This window comes from Periplaneta americana, chromosome 12, assembly GCF_040183065.1.
Source record: "Periplaneta americana isolate PAMFEO1 chromosome 12, P.americana_PAMFEO1_priV1, whole genome shotgun sequence".
Classification (NCBI taxonomy): Eukaryota; Metazoa; Arthropoda; class Insecta; order Blattodea; family Blattidae; genus Periplaneta; species Periplaneta americana.
In genome coordinates this window covers 32,160,962-32,174,523 of record NC_091128.1, presented here as the reverse complement: position 1 = coordinate 32,174,523, position 13,562 = coordinate 32,160,962, and the positions used below count along the sequence as shown (strand labels likewise).

The following is a 13,562-nucleotide window of genomic DNA, read 5'->3' as shown; positions in this document are numbered from 1 at the left end:
GAGTATTAAATGTTATGTAGAACAGCCTACAGAACGTAAATAATCAAGTAGACGAAAAGTTGACAGTTCATTATAATGGTTATAATGGTGATGAAAATGGCGAGAAAGAAAAAGATCATTATTCTAATTGCTATTATTATCATTATCATTGATATCATTATATAGCTCTTACTATTAATGACGACGATATTGGTGATGTGAATTTACGATGAAAGTAAACTGGATTTATTGTTCTAACAACAAAGCCACAATGTAGTAGAAAGGAGAAACACGGTCATAGATTTCCAGACACTTTAGTTACACACTTGCTCGAAAATACTGCTAACAGATAACCTAAGAAAGATTCGATAATCTATTATTGGATGTTGAGATGGGGGTAGGAGAGCCATTCTGCGCGATCTCAGTGCAAAACAAAAGAAAGAAGAAGAAGAAAAAAAAAGAAACCCAATCCGCTAGCAGCACACACATTCACAAGGAGAGAATGTGTGCAAACAACTATAAAGAAACCACTAAATATAGTTTGCTCTGAAAACTCACCTCCAAAATGTGTTCCGCTTGGTTTTCCCGGTCCAGTTTCCTGCCCGTCGTCTTAATCACGCCTGCAAAACAGAAAGAAAACTTTGTAGAAGACACACCTTTGTTAAAACCAGAAATATAGAGCGCGGAAATTCATATGGAAAACTAGAAACGATACGTATTATAAAAGGAAGATAATCGAGCATAATAACTTTCAGTAGGTTATTTTACGACGTTGTATCAACATCTCAGGTCATTTAGCGTCTGATGCCCACGTTCATCAACGTCGGTTAGTGTAACCACCGGTTAAAATTGTCACCTAACCTCTGGTTAAGCATTTTTACAGTGGATCGACCTCGGTTACGACTTAAATAGGAGGTTAACCACAGTAATCTCTAACCGGCCATATTCGAGCGGTTAAAGAGGATAACCAGTGTTTAGTACGCTAAGTAAAACAAAATGTCGGCCAGATGCACAGGTGAATATTTCGAAGACGATTATTATTGTGCAGTAATTGAATTATTTGGATAGAGATGATGGTGAGCGTGAAGTTTCTTTAGTGGAAAGAGAGAATTCTTAAGAGGAATTAGGTGACAGAAAATTTCAGGAGGGATTTCGTTTATCAAAATCTACAAATGGATCATTTGAAATAACACAAAAACAGGCTTATTTCTCCTATAGATCGGCTGATTATATTACCACAGTGTAGTATATACAGTCACGAAGCTCAATACATAGTAAATATGCATCCATAGATAGTTGCTAACCACTAGGATCGCTACTATCGCCTCAATACAGATAATGCAAAATAGTACCGGCACAGTCTATTGTTCCTAGCACCCTCACAACTCAAGCTTCGTGACTGTATATACTAGACCAGCGGTTCCCAAACTTTTTCAGCCACGGAGCCCTTTTTGAAGCAAATCTAGGGAAATTAGATTTGCATAATATAAGGTAATTCCGGGAGAGATGCCCCACGGGGAGAGTCGCCCCACCCTCCTTTTCTCCTTATCTCAAAACCTCTAAGGAATCGAACTTGGGACCATTTGTTTAATTCGTATACGACCCTCGAAGGCAAGCAGTGCAATCTTTGTGATGGTTTTTTTGTTTGTGAAAAGTGAATAGAAAAAGAAAGTGCTGTTTTTCGTAAGCTTTGTTATAATATTTATAATTTTTCAAATTTCGTAATTGGGATAATGGCTATGGATATGTTGCTTAATCCAATATATTTGACAAGTACATGCATTATACTCCATTCTAAAAAAAAATGAAGTATTTGTCCATTACGGTTACCCTTAAATACATAAGGCGTATTGGTCATGCTAAAGGGAGAGATGCCCCACCTGTTTGAGGGAGAGACGCCCCACCTACTTAAGAGTGATATTACCGTACATAACTAATTATTATTAGTGTCCTTGCTGCATTTATTGGAATTTTAATTGAATTATTATATTAGAATAGAATTATTATATATTAGAGGCCAATAATTTTTAAAGGATGACCAAAACTTGCTAGAGGATCACATATTTTCAAGAGGTGTCCAAAGTTGAAATCCATGAACATTTTAAGGAATACCGGTATTCTAAATTAGTTGCAGCGAAATTTTCAATAGGTGTCCAAAGTTGAGGGCCTTCAAAATTTTAAGGGATGTCCAAAGTTGTGTTTGAAAGATACATTTCACGACCAAACGTTAGTCAATGCAATCCCAGAGATTTCTTCAATCTTACTGTAACTTCTTGGGGAATTGGGAATTGATGAAGCATCGCATTGTTATGGAATTGTTTAGAGAACAATCCACCGACTGAAATCTAGTGGAGTCTTCAAGAAACATCCAATGGCTGAATTCTTCCTAGAGCGAAACCTTGAGTTACTTGTCAGGCAGTCAGAAGGATCATCCATCTCTCTGAAGAGGTAAAGGTATGTCGAGACAAGAAGTCAAGCAGTATTTTGACCTACTGGAAACAACTCTATGTGAACGCAATTTGTAGGAAAGCCATATAAAATAGAGGAAAGTGGCATCCAGCTAAACAAATTTACAAGGAAAAGTGGTTGAGAAAAAGGGATCCAAAGATGTTCTAGTCCTAACTTCAAGCGACAAAGGTGGAAGTGATTCTGTCATAACATGTTGCAATTCGGAGGGAACATTTCTTCCACCGGCCATGTTTGAGAAGAAAAATGGAAGTTTTTTGACGGATTCCTAGCAGAAACGCGGGTTTATATGAATCCAAAGTCGTCCTATGTTCCATCAGAATTATTTATGAAGCAATGGAAGGAAAATTTTACTCCAAGAAAGAATCCTGGCAAGATTCTCTTAATTTTGGATGAACATTCAGCACATTTAGGTAACATAAAAAGCTAGAATGAGGATAATGAATCACAATTGTTTGCCTACCAACCTATGCAACTCAGGCACTTCAATCTCCTGATCGCTCACATTTTACGTCCCTGAAGCATTATTTCAAGAAGAGAATCACAGCAATGGATTGCTTATAAAAAGCATCTAGAAAACTGTACAAATGCTGGGTTGGTAGTAATAGAGAGGTCATTTGGATTTCGAGCCAGAGGTTTCTATGCTTTCAATCCAGATGCAGTTCCTGAGCACCTCTTCAGTATTTATGATGCACCAATCAACAACACAGCTGTAAGAATTCCTTTCTGTGCCTCTTCAGGAAATCTCAAAGAAAAGAAAACTATCGGCTAAAAGTTCTAATGATAACGGTATAAAAAGTTGTAATTTCGGCTCAATTGCCACAATGGCAAATTCAGCGACAGCGTCTCCTTTCAAATCCCTTCATGAAATAAACTATGTGCCAGCAATATCTTTTGCTGTGAGCAAAAGAAAGCGACCGGTAGAACGCGTTACATGTGGAGGTAAAAATGGAAACACCATTTATGAAAGCCTCCCAGTTCCAAAAAGCTCAAAGTCAAATTCTTCAAAATCTAGTAGATATAGAAGACACTTTTGGAGAAAATATGAAAAGAGTGTCGTGAAATGAAACAAAGTAGATAGTTCATACTTTGTTGAGTGCCTTGAAAATTATTATCAAATGAAGGACGTTGTTGATTGGATTCAGTGACTTTCCTGCAAGAAGTTGCGTAACATGTGGGCTAAGTGCCATATGTGTGGTCGCACTGAAAAACGAGCTCAGAAAATGAACTTATTGCAAAAATAAAATAAGCAACATTATTTAGAGTGTTATTTATCAAATTAATAGATTAATTTGGGAATTACCACAGTGGGGCATCTCTCCCCTATATGTGTGTATATTACAGTGATATCGTATCTGATTAATTTTTATTTTACCACTTATTGTGTACGAATGATCGACTGTTTCATATTTTACACAAACCTTTAATGTATTTCACTTGCTATAACACACGAATAAAATATCTGCTTTGGTTTGTTAAATTTTTAAACGATTAAAATCCTTAAGTGGGGCAACTCTCCCGGAATTACCTTATACGTTACTGCGTACGTTAACAGAAAACCACAATTCCAAGTCACACAGAGATTGTGTGCACTCGTTGTGGGTCTCTGGCGTCCCGTCAGCTCACGCGAGTTGTGTGGATATAAAGGGAAAAGTTGAGACGGTGTCGGGTCGAGTTCCCGGGTAGCTCAGTGGCAGAGCGCTGGTACGTTCAACCAGAGGTCCCGGATCGATACCCGGCCCCGGAACAATTTTTCCCTTGAAATTATTCAAATCTGCTTTACAGGGAGCTTCACCTGAAAGACTAGATTTGCATGATGATATCTCTGTTCCCCAAACATATTGCAATGAATAATATGTATATATGTTATATGTATATAGGCCTATAGATATTTTAACATTTAAAAATGAAGCTTCTCTTCCTGTTGTCTAAACAATGTTCATAACGTGAAAAACTTCGCTCCACACCATGTCATGGAACGAAGAAAAATATTGTAGATGATGTTCAAAAATAGATAGTGTTTTGTGAGAAACAATTTCTTATAACCATTGTAGCATAATCATGATTTGTCTCAAGAACTGATTTTCTGTGATAGGCCCAGGAGCTGCTCATCAGTTTTTCTGATAAAGTTCTTCCACACGTCGCAGAGTATCAGCATTTGAATATTTGTCGTTTCTAAATTCTTCATGGTTTTTTCCACATCTGCAAATTTATTTTTAAGGAATGACACATTTTCATACAGTTTTATTGAAACAAACGATTTTATATTTCTTATGGCAGAGCTATCTTCAGCATGTCAGTATTGCTGTAACAACTACAAACCCCAACTTACAATGGAATTTTGTCTATTAACTTTCTCCAATAACGTATTTAATGTGGCAGCAAGTGATGTTTCTAACATTATTGAAGTTCAGTAGCCAAAATATAGATAAACACGGAACGACTACAATACAACGTTAACCAGTCTGTAGGCTACTGCTATCGTACCAGAGACTGTACAGCCCCGATTCAGTTTGTGACGTATGATTTCACGCATAACTATGCGCGTCGTAGGTAACTTCTTCAGTGGATACATGCCCTAGCTCCAGTTACGACAGAGCGAATGAGAGCCTTATACATAGTTAAGCTCTAACCCAAAGTTGTCAAGAGTCCAGGCCGCCAGAATGGGATAGTCAATAAATTATGTTATCATCGTCTTAAGGAAGACCCTAAACGCAGTCTCGGTATACCTACCGTAAACAGATCACAAGGCCTAAACCTGCAAGAATGCTGATAATTATGTGTGTATGTATGTATGTATGTATGTATGTATGTATGTATGTATGTATGTATGTATGTATGTATGTATGTTTTTTTTTAATTGGACAGCATGTTCCATTACAAGGTTAGTAATACTACATGCCTTGTTGATCATTCAATACAATTCTAAATTACTATTAGATAATCACTATTAGATAAATGTCACATATGGCTTCACTGTTCTTTAGGTCTGGTTCATAATTATCTAGTTCCTTCCCATTTATGTTTATACTTGATACCCTGCTATATCGCTAGTATTACTAAGAGATGAGTATTATATAGTTACACAATTTTCACTATGGCTACTGATTGCACTTGTTATATTGTATGTATGTATGTATGTATGTATGTATGTATGTATGTATGTATGTATGTATGTATGTATGTATGTATGTATGTATGTATGTATGTATGTATGTATGTATGTATGTAAGCAGATAACTATTCATTTCATTCAGTGTTCTGCGCAAGGGCAGGTCTTTCACTGCAACCAGCTTTCTCCAATCTTTCCTCTTTTCTGCCTTCCTATTTGTCCCCTCACATGATCCGTATGTCTTAATGTCGTCTATCATCTGATATCTTCTTCTGCCCAGAACTATTCTCCTGTTCACCATTCCTTCAAGTGCATCCTTCAGTAGGCAGTTTCTTCTCAGCCAGTGACCCAGCCAATTCCTTTTCCTCTTCCTGATCAGTTTCAGCATCATTCTTTCTTTACCCACTCTTTCCAACACATCTTCATTTCTTATTCTGTCTGTTTAATTCACACGTTCCATTCTTCTCTATATCCACATTCAAATTCTTCTATTCGTTTCTCTTCACATCTTTGTAATGTCCATGTTTCTGTCCCATACAATGCCACACTCCATACAAAGCAGTTCACTAGTGCCTTTCTTAGTGCAGATAATTATAATAACAGACATTAATTAAATGGTATACCCGTTATTAAGGAATGTAACACACAAGAAATTGAAAAAAAAGCTTTGAAAAATGGCTAATGAACGTGTTAGGAAATTAGTAATCAACTAAGTGTCGCGTGGAAAAATGTTGGAAGGGAAGGGTGATTTGGTTTGAATAATTTTAACTGTGATAGACACTATAGTTTATGGATAATGTTTTGGTGGTGGTGGTGATGGTGGTGGTGATATAATAATAATAATAATAATAATAATAATAATAATAATAATAATAATAACACCGAAGTTTGCATCATTTTTACGAAAATCGAACTCCCATCTCGTTTTTGTACAGATCAGACAGCTGTCTGATGAATGAGAACGTTGCAACCTTTGTCAAGATAATATGTACAGAAGAAAGATAATCAAATGGCAGTACTGATGTGAACATTTACAAACAATGATACGTGTAACAATGGGGAAGGAAAAAGATAGTAGAAACTAAAATTCAATTCAATTGTTACGTAATACGTGCAGAACTCTCCTTTGTTCTTAGTTCTCTACTGAAGCAATTTCTTCCAGCCTTCATGTCATACCACGTGGATTGATTTACATTCTGCTCTATTATCCCTCCATATAATGACAATATCTGAGGATATAATTTAAATGTCAGAAGTCAGATACAGGAGAAAATATTCTTTTCATTCCCATTCTTTCATTTTTTTTATACTCTTCGTATTTCCACGAAAATTGACTTCATTTCTTTTTTTCTGTTTGGATTGAGAGATTCTATTAAGAGTTAATGGTTAGACCCGTACGTCTGCCGAGCTACGTGGCACAACACAATCGGGTGATCCGTTTCACGGAACAGCGCAGATGACAGAATGCATTCGAGGGTACTTCCTGTTTAACAACAGAGATACATGCTGTCACAGCCCATTCTGCGCAACGTTACTTCAGTTTAATACTACAGTATTCCCTGCTCGTATTCATTTCGTGGTTTCTTTTACTCACTCATTAATTGATTTGCTTTATTTAGTCTAGTTATTTACATTTTGACACCATATGCATTAATTATTTTGGTAATACAGCATCTTGACAACATGCTAAAGGCATTTCTAGCACAGCATTCAAACCGCCGCTCTTGGGAAATAATAAAGACCCATTGTTCTACAATTAAATTTTGATAAGGGCGAGAAACGGCAGGTAAAATTTATCTGAAAACCTTTCATTCAGGAACAGAGATTTTCATGCCGAAAACCTATGACACAGCTGCCCAGTTTTATGTCTCTACCGGAAGAAGACACGGTACCCATTTTATCTCTATTCGCCGGATTAGAACCCTACAATTTAAACACAGATATGCAACACTGAAAGCCCTAAAATTAGATACCCATAATTAATAATTGTCTATTTACCACTTTCCATTATTTATTTATATACTGAACTCATCCTCCATGACGACTACATTTTCAAAGTGTATCACCGCTGTAAGTGTCTAGTATTATGCAAAACAACATCAAATGATTGATGAATTATATAGATATCCTACAATGAACAAGAATGTAAATCACTTTCCTCCTTTGCTCCTTTTTTCATAGAATTATGCTATGATATCCTCATAGGAGGTCCATTGTTTTATCTGTAGTAATGTCACGAGAGGTCTGAGATTTGCCGACAAATCCACGAGCGAAGCGACTGGATTTATCTGGGAAATCTCAGACCTCGAGTGACATTTATTAGGACTATTTCGTCAATAAAATAAAAATGTAAATAATATATCCCTAAAATTCGATCACAAAATGTTAATAATAAATTGTTTATTAACGAATACTTAACCTATTCAGACATTGTGAAGTTGAAATACTCGTAGATAAATATCGATTACTGCAATAAAGTAATTCGATTTTATTATTCAATAATTGCGAAAAGCGAAATACAGGTTTAACAATCTTAATTACATGTACTGCACTTTTCTATTATTATTATTATTATTATTATTATTATTATTATTATTATTATTATAACATAAATACATTTTCATTATCTGCTGAAATCATAATTTAATTTAACAGTAACAGTGGGGACAGCTATATACCAATGTTTATGTATTCACAGCGAGACATGTTGCTACAAAGTGAAGCTATCTCTGTATAGGTAGGCCTAAATAAAACACGAATTTTATTACGCCATACGGAAGGCAGTTTGATCAAAGACCTTATTATTACTATGCAAGGTCTTTGGGTTTGATATGCGATGATGTTACATAAATTTGAACATCTGACTTTCTATTAATTGTTTAATTTCATTCACAAAATACAAATTTTATGGGCTACTTATAGGTTATGTTACCTGTGGGAGCAGAACCAATGTCAGCTGTGCCTTATTTCGATCGTTACAATCAGTGCTACACGAAAGCATTTTTATAGCTCGACAAACGCATTCTCGCTGTAGTGTGTAACGGAACTAAAGCTGCATCTACACAGTTCAATATTCCAATCGCGTATGCGTGCAATCTGGGAAGAATATTGAAAGAATACAGTTCAAAAGGTACGTTCGATTAAGATGCATGAAGATTTTGTGTCTACGTGGTGCGCCGTTTTGAACGTCGTCTTCACTGCGTAAATATATAAAATAATATTAAATATCAATCTTACATCCATTGCTTTGAAGTTGAAAGAAAAGTTTAACCATGTAGTTGCATCTCAATGTATTCATGTTCATAAATTTACGGGGAAACAGTTGGCGACAACGACTATACAAAAGAACGACCATGCGATAAAGTGATAGCGATAAATCTAGTTGCAAATATTATCGCAAAGTGTGACAGTGATTGGTTGGAATTCAAAATTTCATTACACTTCATTGGTCAAAAATGGACTGACGTCATATAAACGAAATAGCCTATATAATATCGCAATCTCCTCACAAGTGTAAATAATTGATCAATAAAGAAGATTTAATGAACTCACAAGTAGGGTAGCTGACGACAAAGATAGAAACAATTCGGAAACGATGTGAATTTCTTATTCATTAACAGCAGTGCAAATATTTCGATCTATACCTCTTCTAACACTGCTTTCTTCATCTTTAACAGTCAATAGTAGAAAGAAGGAAACAGGCAAAATTTAAATTCTTACAGAATCCAGTTGAGGCGAATAGAGATAATTATTTCAATGAAAGACGGGAAGCAAATCGTACACCTAGGAATAAACGAGGTAGGAAGAAGTAGTAAGAATAAAAACGTTAGAGATTTATATAAGGGCATCAAGGAATTTAAGAATGGCTATCAGGTAAGCGTAAACGTGATCAAAGATAAGAATGGTGACTTGCTTGCAGACTCTCATTCAATCCAGAACAGTTGGAAAATGTACATAGGCCAAATAGAAATCATCGAGATGAAATTCAAATACAAACTGCTGAGCCATTTATACCCGAACCCACACTTTCTGAAGTCAAAATTGCGATAGAAAATCTGAAAAAGTACAACTCTGCAGGTATCGATCAAATTCCAGCAGAATTAATATAAGATGGTGGAAGCGGATTATCTAGAGAAATTTATAAACTTGTACTTGCAATTTGGAAAAGGAAATTGTACCAGAACAATGGAAGGAGTCCATAAATGTTCCTGTTTTGAAGAAGGGGACAAGACTAATTGAGTAACTTTCGACGAATATCACTTTTGTTGACGTCGTACAAAATTTTGTCCAATATTCCTTTGAGAAGATTAACTCCGTATGTAGATGAAATTATTGGGGATCATCAGTGTCGTTTTAGTCGTAATAGATCGACCATTGATCAGATTTTTTGCATTCAACAGACAATGGAGAAAAAATGGGACTATAAGGGTACAGAATATCAGTTATTCATAGATTTCAAAAGGCATATGACTCTGTTAAGAGGAAAGTTTTATATAATATTCTTATAGAAGTTAGTATTCCGAAGAAACTACTTAGATCACGGTAATTAATATGTGTCTCAGTGAAACGTACAGCACAGTCCATATAGGCCAGTTTCTGTCGGATGCTTTTCCAATTCACTGTGGGCTAAAGCAAGGAGATACACTATCACCTTTACTTTTCAACGTCGCTCTAGACTATGCCATTAGGAACGTTCAGGATAACAGAGAGGTTTGGAATTGAACGAGTTACTTTAGCTTCTTGTCTATGAGGATGACATGAATATGTTAGAAGAAAATTCACAAACGATTAGGGAAAACACGGAAATTTTTTCTTGAAGCAAGTAAAGCGATAGATTTGGAAGTAAATCCCGAAAAGACAAAGTATATGATTATGTCTCGTAACCAGAACATAGTACGAAATGGAAATATAGAAATTGGAAATTTATCCTTTGAAAAGATGGAAAAGTTGAAATAATAGCTTGGAGCAAGAGTAAAAATTTAAATGACACTCGGGAGGAAGTTAAACGCAGAATAAATATGGGAAATGGGTGTTATTACTCGGTTGAGAAGCTTTTGTTATCTACAGTCTGTTGCCAATAAATCTGAAAGTTAGAATTTATAAAACAGTTATATTACTGGACGTCTGTATGGTTGTGAAACTTGGACACTCACTTTGAGAGAGAAACAGAGATTAAGGGAGTTTTAGAATGAGATTGTTAGGAAAATATTTGGGGCTAAGAGGGCTGGCGTTACAGGAGAATGGAGAAGGTTACACAACTCAAGAACTGCATACATTGTATTCTTCACCTGACATAATTAGGAACATTAAATCCAGACGTTTGAGATGGGCAGGGCATCCAGTGCGTTGAGCCGTTGCCCACTACAGATTGCACTCATCAGAGCCATAGGGACATGACCCTGAAGTCTGGCGTGCAAAGCAGATATTCTAAGCGTTGTATCTAAATAAAGTAAGGATTTACTTCAGCTCACCCTGTAATATATGTAAATCATTTCAGGCAGTACTGAGTAGGCCTGTTATAGAGGAACTCTCTTCCTATATATTTCCTTGAAACTTAAGCAACTTCTGAAGACAAAATGCGAACATTTCGGATCAACGTGTAGAAAATCCTGGAGTGATGACATGGAACCACTCACACCTCTCACCAAACATCTACCTTCTTTCTTATCTGGTAACCAAGGAAGAAAATCGATTTCTTTAAGCGGCACTCTATCGATTGGGAAAGCAGGAGGCTGGTTACTTAAAGGACTAGCGGCCTACTGCTTGATAATACTAACGAAAGAAGTTTTAAAGTGACACAATCTACTGGCAAGCATCTTGAAATGAATCCGACTGTGTACAAACTGCTTCAATGGAGAGAACACGGACCAGCGAATTAAAGTTAAATAAAGGGAACTCGGGATTCGAGGATATGAAAGAGGGTAAGAGGAAATCATAATGAAACAGAGGAGAAAGGGATCAGCGAATAGAACAAAAGCAGCGAAGTGCTGAATAGAACAAAAGTGAAAGAAAACTACACCGGAAATAAAAAGAAATATATTGGAACAAAAGAAGGAACGGCGAATGAAAGGAAAGGAGGTATTCTACAAACACGACAAGAAAGGAGCGAGAGGCGCTCGAAATGAAAGATAAGTAAATGCACACTTTTAACGCTTGCCTGTAGCAGACAATCTGCACATAAACAGACGGCAGCGTGTGCGAAATGTAGGTTAATGATGAAAAAACAAAGGTTGCGGGTTCCTTCCCCGTTTACGGTATGTGTATTTTTTAACAGATTTATACTCTTCTATTGAAATGCAAATACGCAAGATAAGCTAAACTTGTTATAGGCCTAAAATGAATACTAGTCTGTATAGCTCTACCGATGAATTGTATATGCTGTAAATTAAATGGTAGTCTGTATAGCTGAACTAATGAATTGTTTACGATTATAAATTGAATTAATCTACTTGATATTAATTGTACAAATTTGTATAGCTTAATGAAAGTATTCTTGTAAATTGAATTAATCTGCTTATTTTAAATTGTATATGTTTGTATAGTTTTGGCCGATGAATTGTATATGCTTTAAATTGAATAGTAATCTGTATAGCTCTATTGATAAATTGTTTGTGTTTGTAATTTGAAGTAGTTTGCATGATACGTATTATCAATTTCTGTATATCACAACTGCCTTAAATTTAATTAACTTACTTGTTTTGTATTCTACATATAGCTCAACTGATGAATGATCGTTTGCGTTTGTAAATTTCATAATCTGATTGGCTATGTATTGTATATTTTTAGTAGAGCCATCGATGTAGCTCAGTCGGCAGACTCGCTGGGCTGCTGATCCGGAGCTGCGTTCGGGCTTGGGTTGGATCCCCCTTTGGTCTCAATGAATGGTTTCTTCCGAGGTTTTCCCCAGCCGTGGGACTGAAGCCGGGTGGTCTATGGCGAGTCCTCGGCATCACTTCATTTCCTTCTTTGATTTGACTACCTGGTTGGGTTTTTCCGAGGTTTTCCCCAACCAAAGGGCAAATGCCGGGTAATCTTTTGGCGAATCCTCGGTCCTCACCTCATCATTGTAGAAAATTACATTGTAAAATTGTAAAATATTGTAAAAATTTGTAAAAATGTAATTGTAATATTGTAAAATTTTGACTTGTTCCACATCTTAAAGCTTCATTGCTTATGTAAGATCTATGGAAGATAATAAATGAATGAATGAATGAATGAATGAATGAATGAATGAATGAATGAATGAATGAATGAATGAATGAATGAATGAATGAATCTTTAAGTAAATTCCACTGAGAGGCATTAAATATCTTTTGATTTCAGAAAATAATACACATTTAATTTACGGTTATGGGACAATAAATTGAAAACGGAGCTGACGTTAAAGAATAACATCTCTGTTAAATATGTAATATTGTGCACGAAGTTAAAGCCATGCAGTTAGCCGTGGTTCAGATTATGCTCGCTTTCTGAATATATTGCTAGACTAAACACCATTTCGGAAGGCGGTCAGCTGCTATATGCGCCGTAGTATTTCCGGTATGTGACGTAGAGTAGAACCAATCAGAATCAGTCTGAAACAAGTACTTCCAGAGTTCGATTGTTCACATGTGAGTGTTTCAATACATTGAATAAGTAAAACTAACATTTACTGTGTGTGAGTAAGATAAATAAATGGAATAAGAGACTATGAAAAGAAAAATATTGCACAGGCAGGCGCGGAAAACAGTGTTTAAGGTGTATAATTATTTTAAAAACATTGACGAGCAGAACGCTGCCGGCCATCTTGATGCTGACTACAACGTTGCCAACACGCAAGAAATGACTGCAGAAGCATGTGGTGTAGAATTGAGAACCATGCAAAGAATATTGTTAGTGAAGGAAAGAGGGTTTGTTTGATGTCATGCTTACAGTAATCAACGGCTAAGGTCATTATTGTCTTTTGATAATTAAAAATTCTCTTCTGCGCCATTTGTATTGCACGTGCTCATAAAGTAGGACGTGG

The 13,562-nt window shown here is 36.0% G+C and overlaps 1 protein-coding gene across 3 annotated transcripts in view; it reads right to left on the bottom strand.

The window, feature by feature from the left end:
* LOC138710218 (fat-like cadherin-related tumor suppressor homolog) overlaps nucleotides 1-593 on the bottom strand; it is a 369,088-nt gene extending 368,495 nt beyond the window's left edge. For all 3 annotated transcript variants that reach the window (XM_069840878.1, XM_069840879.1, XM_069840880.1), the window contains exon 1: nucleotides 538-593. The gene's annotated coding sequence lies outside the window, so the exon portion shown is untranslated. The remainder of the gene's footprint in view (nucleotides 1-537) is intronic.
* Between the last annotated feature and the right edge of the window lie 12,969 nt (nucleotides 594-13,562).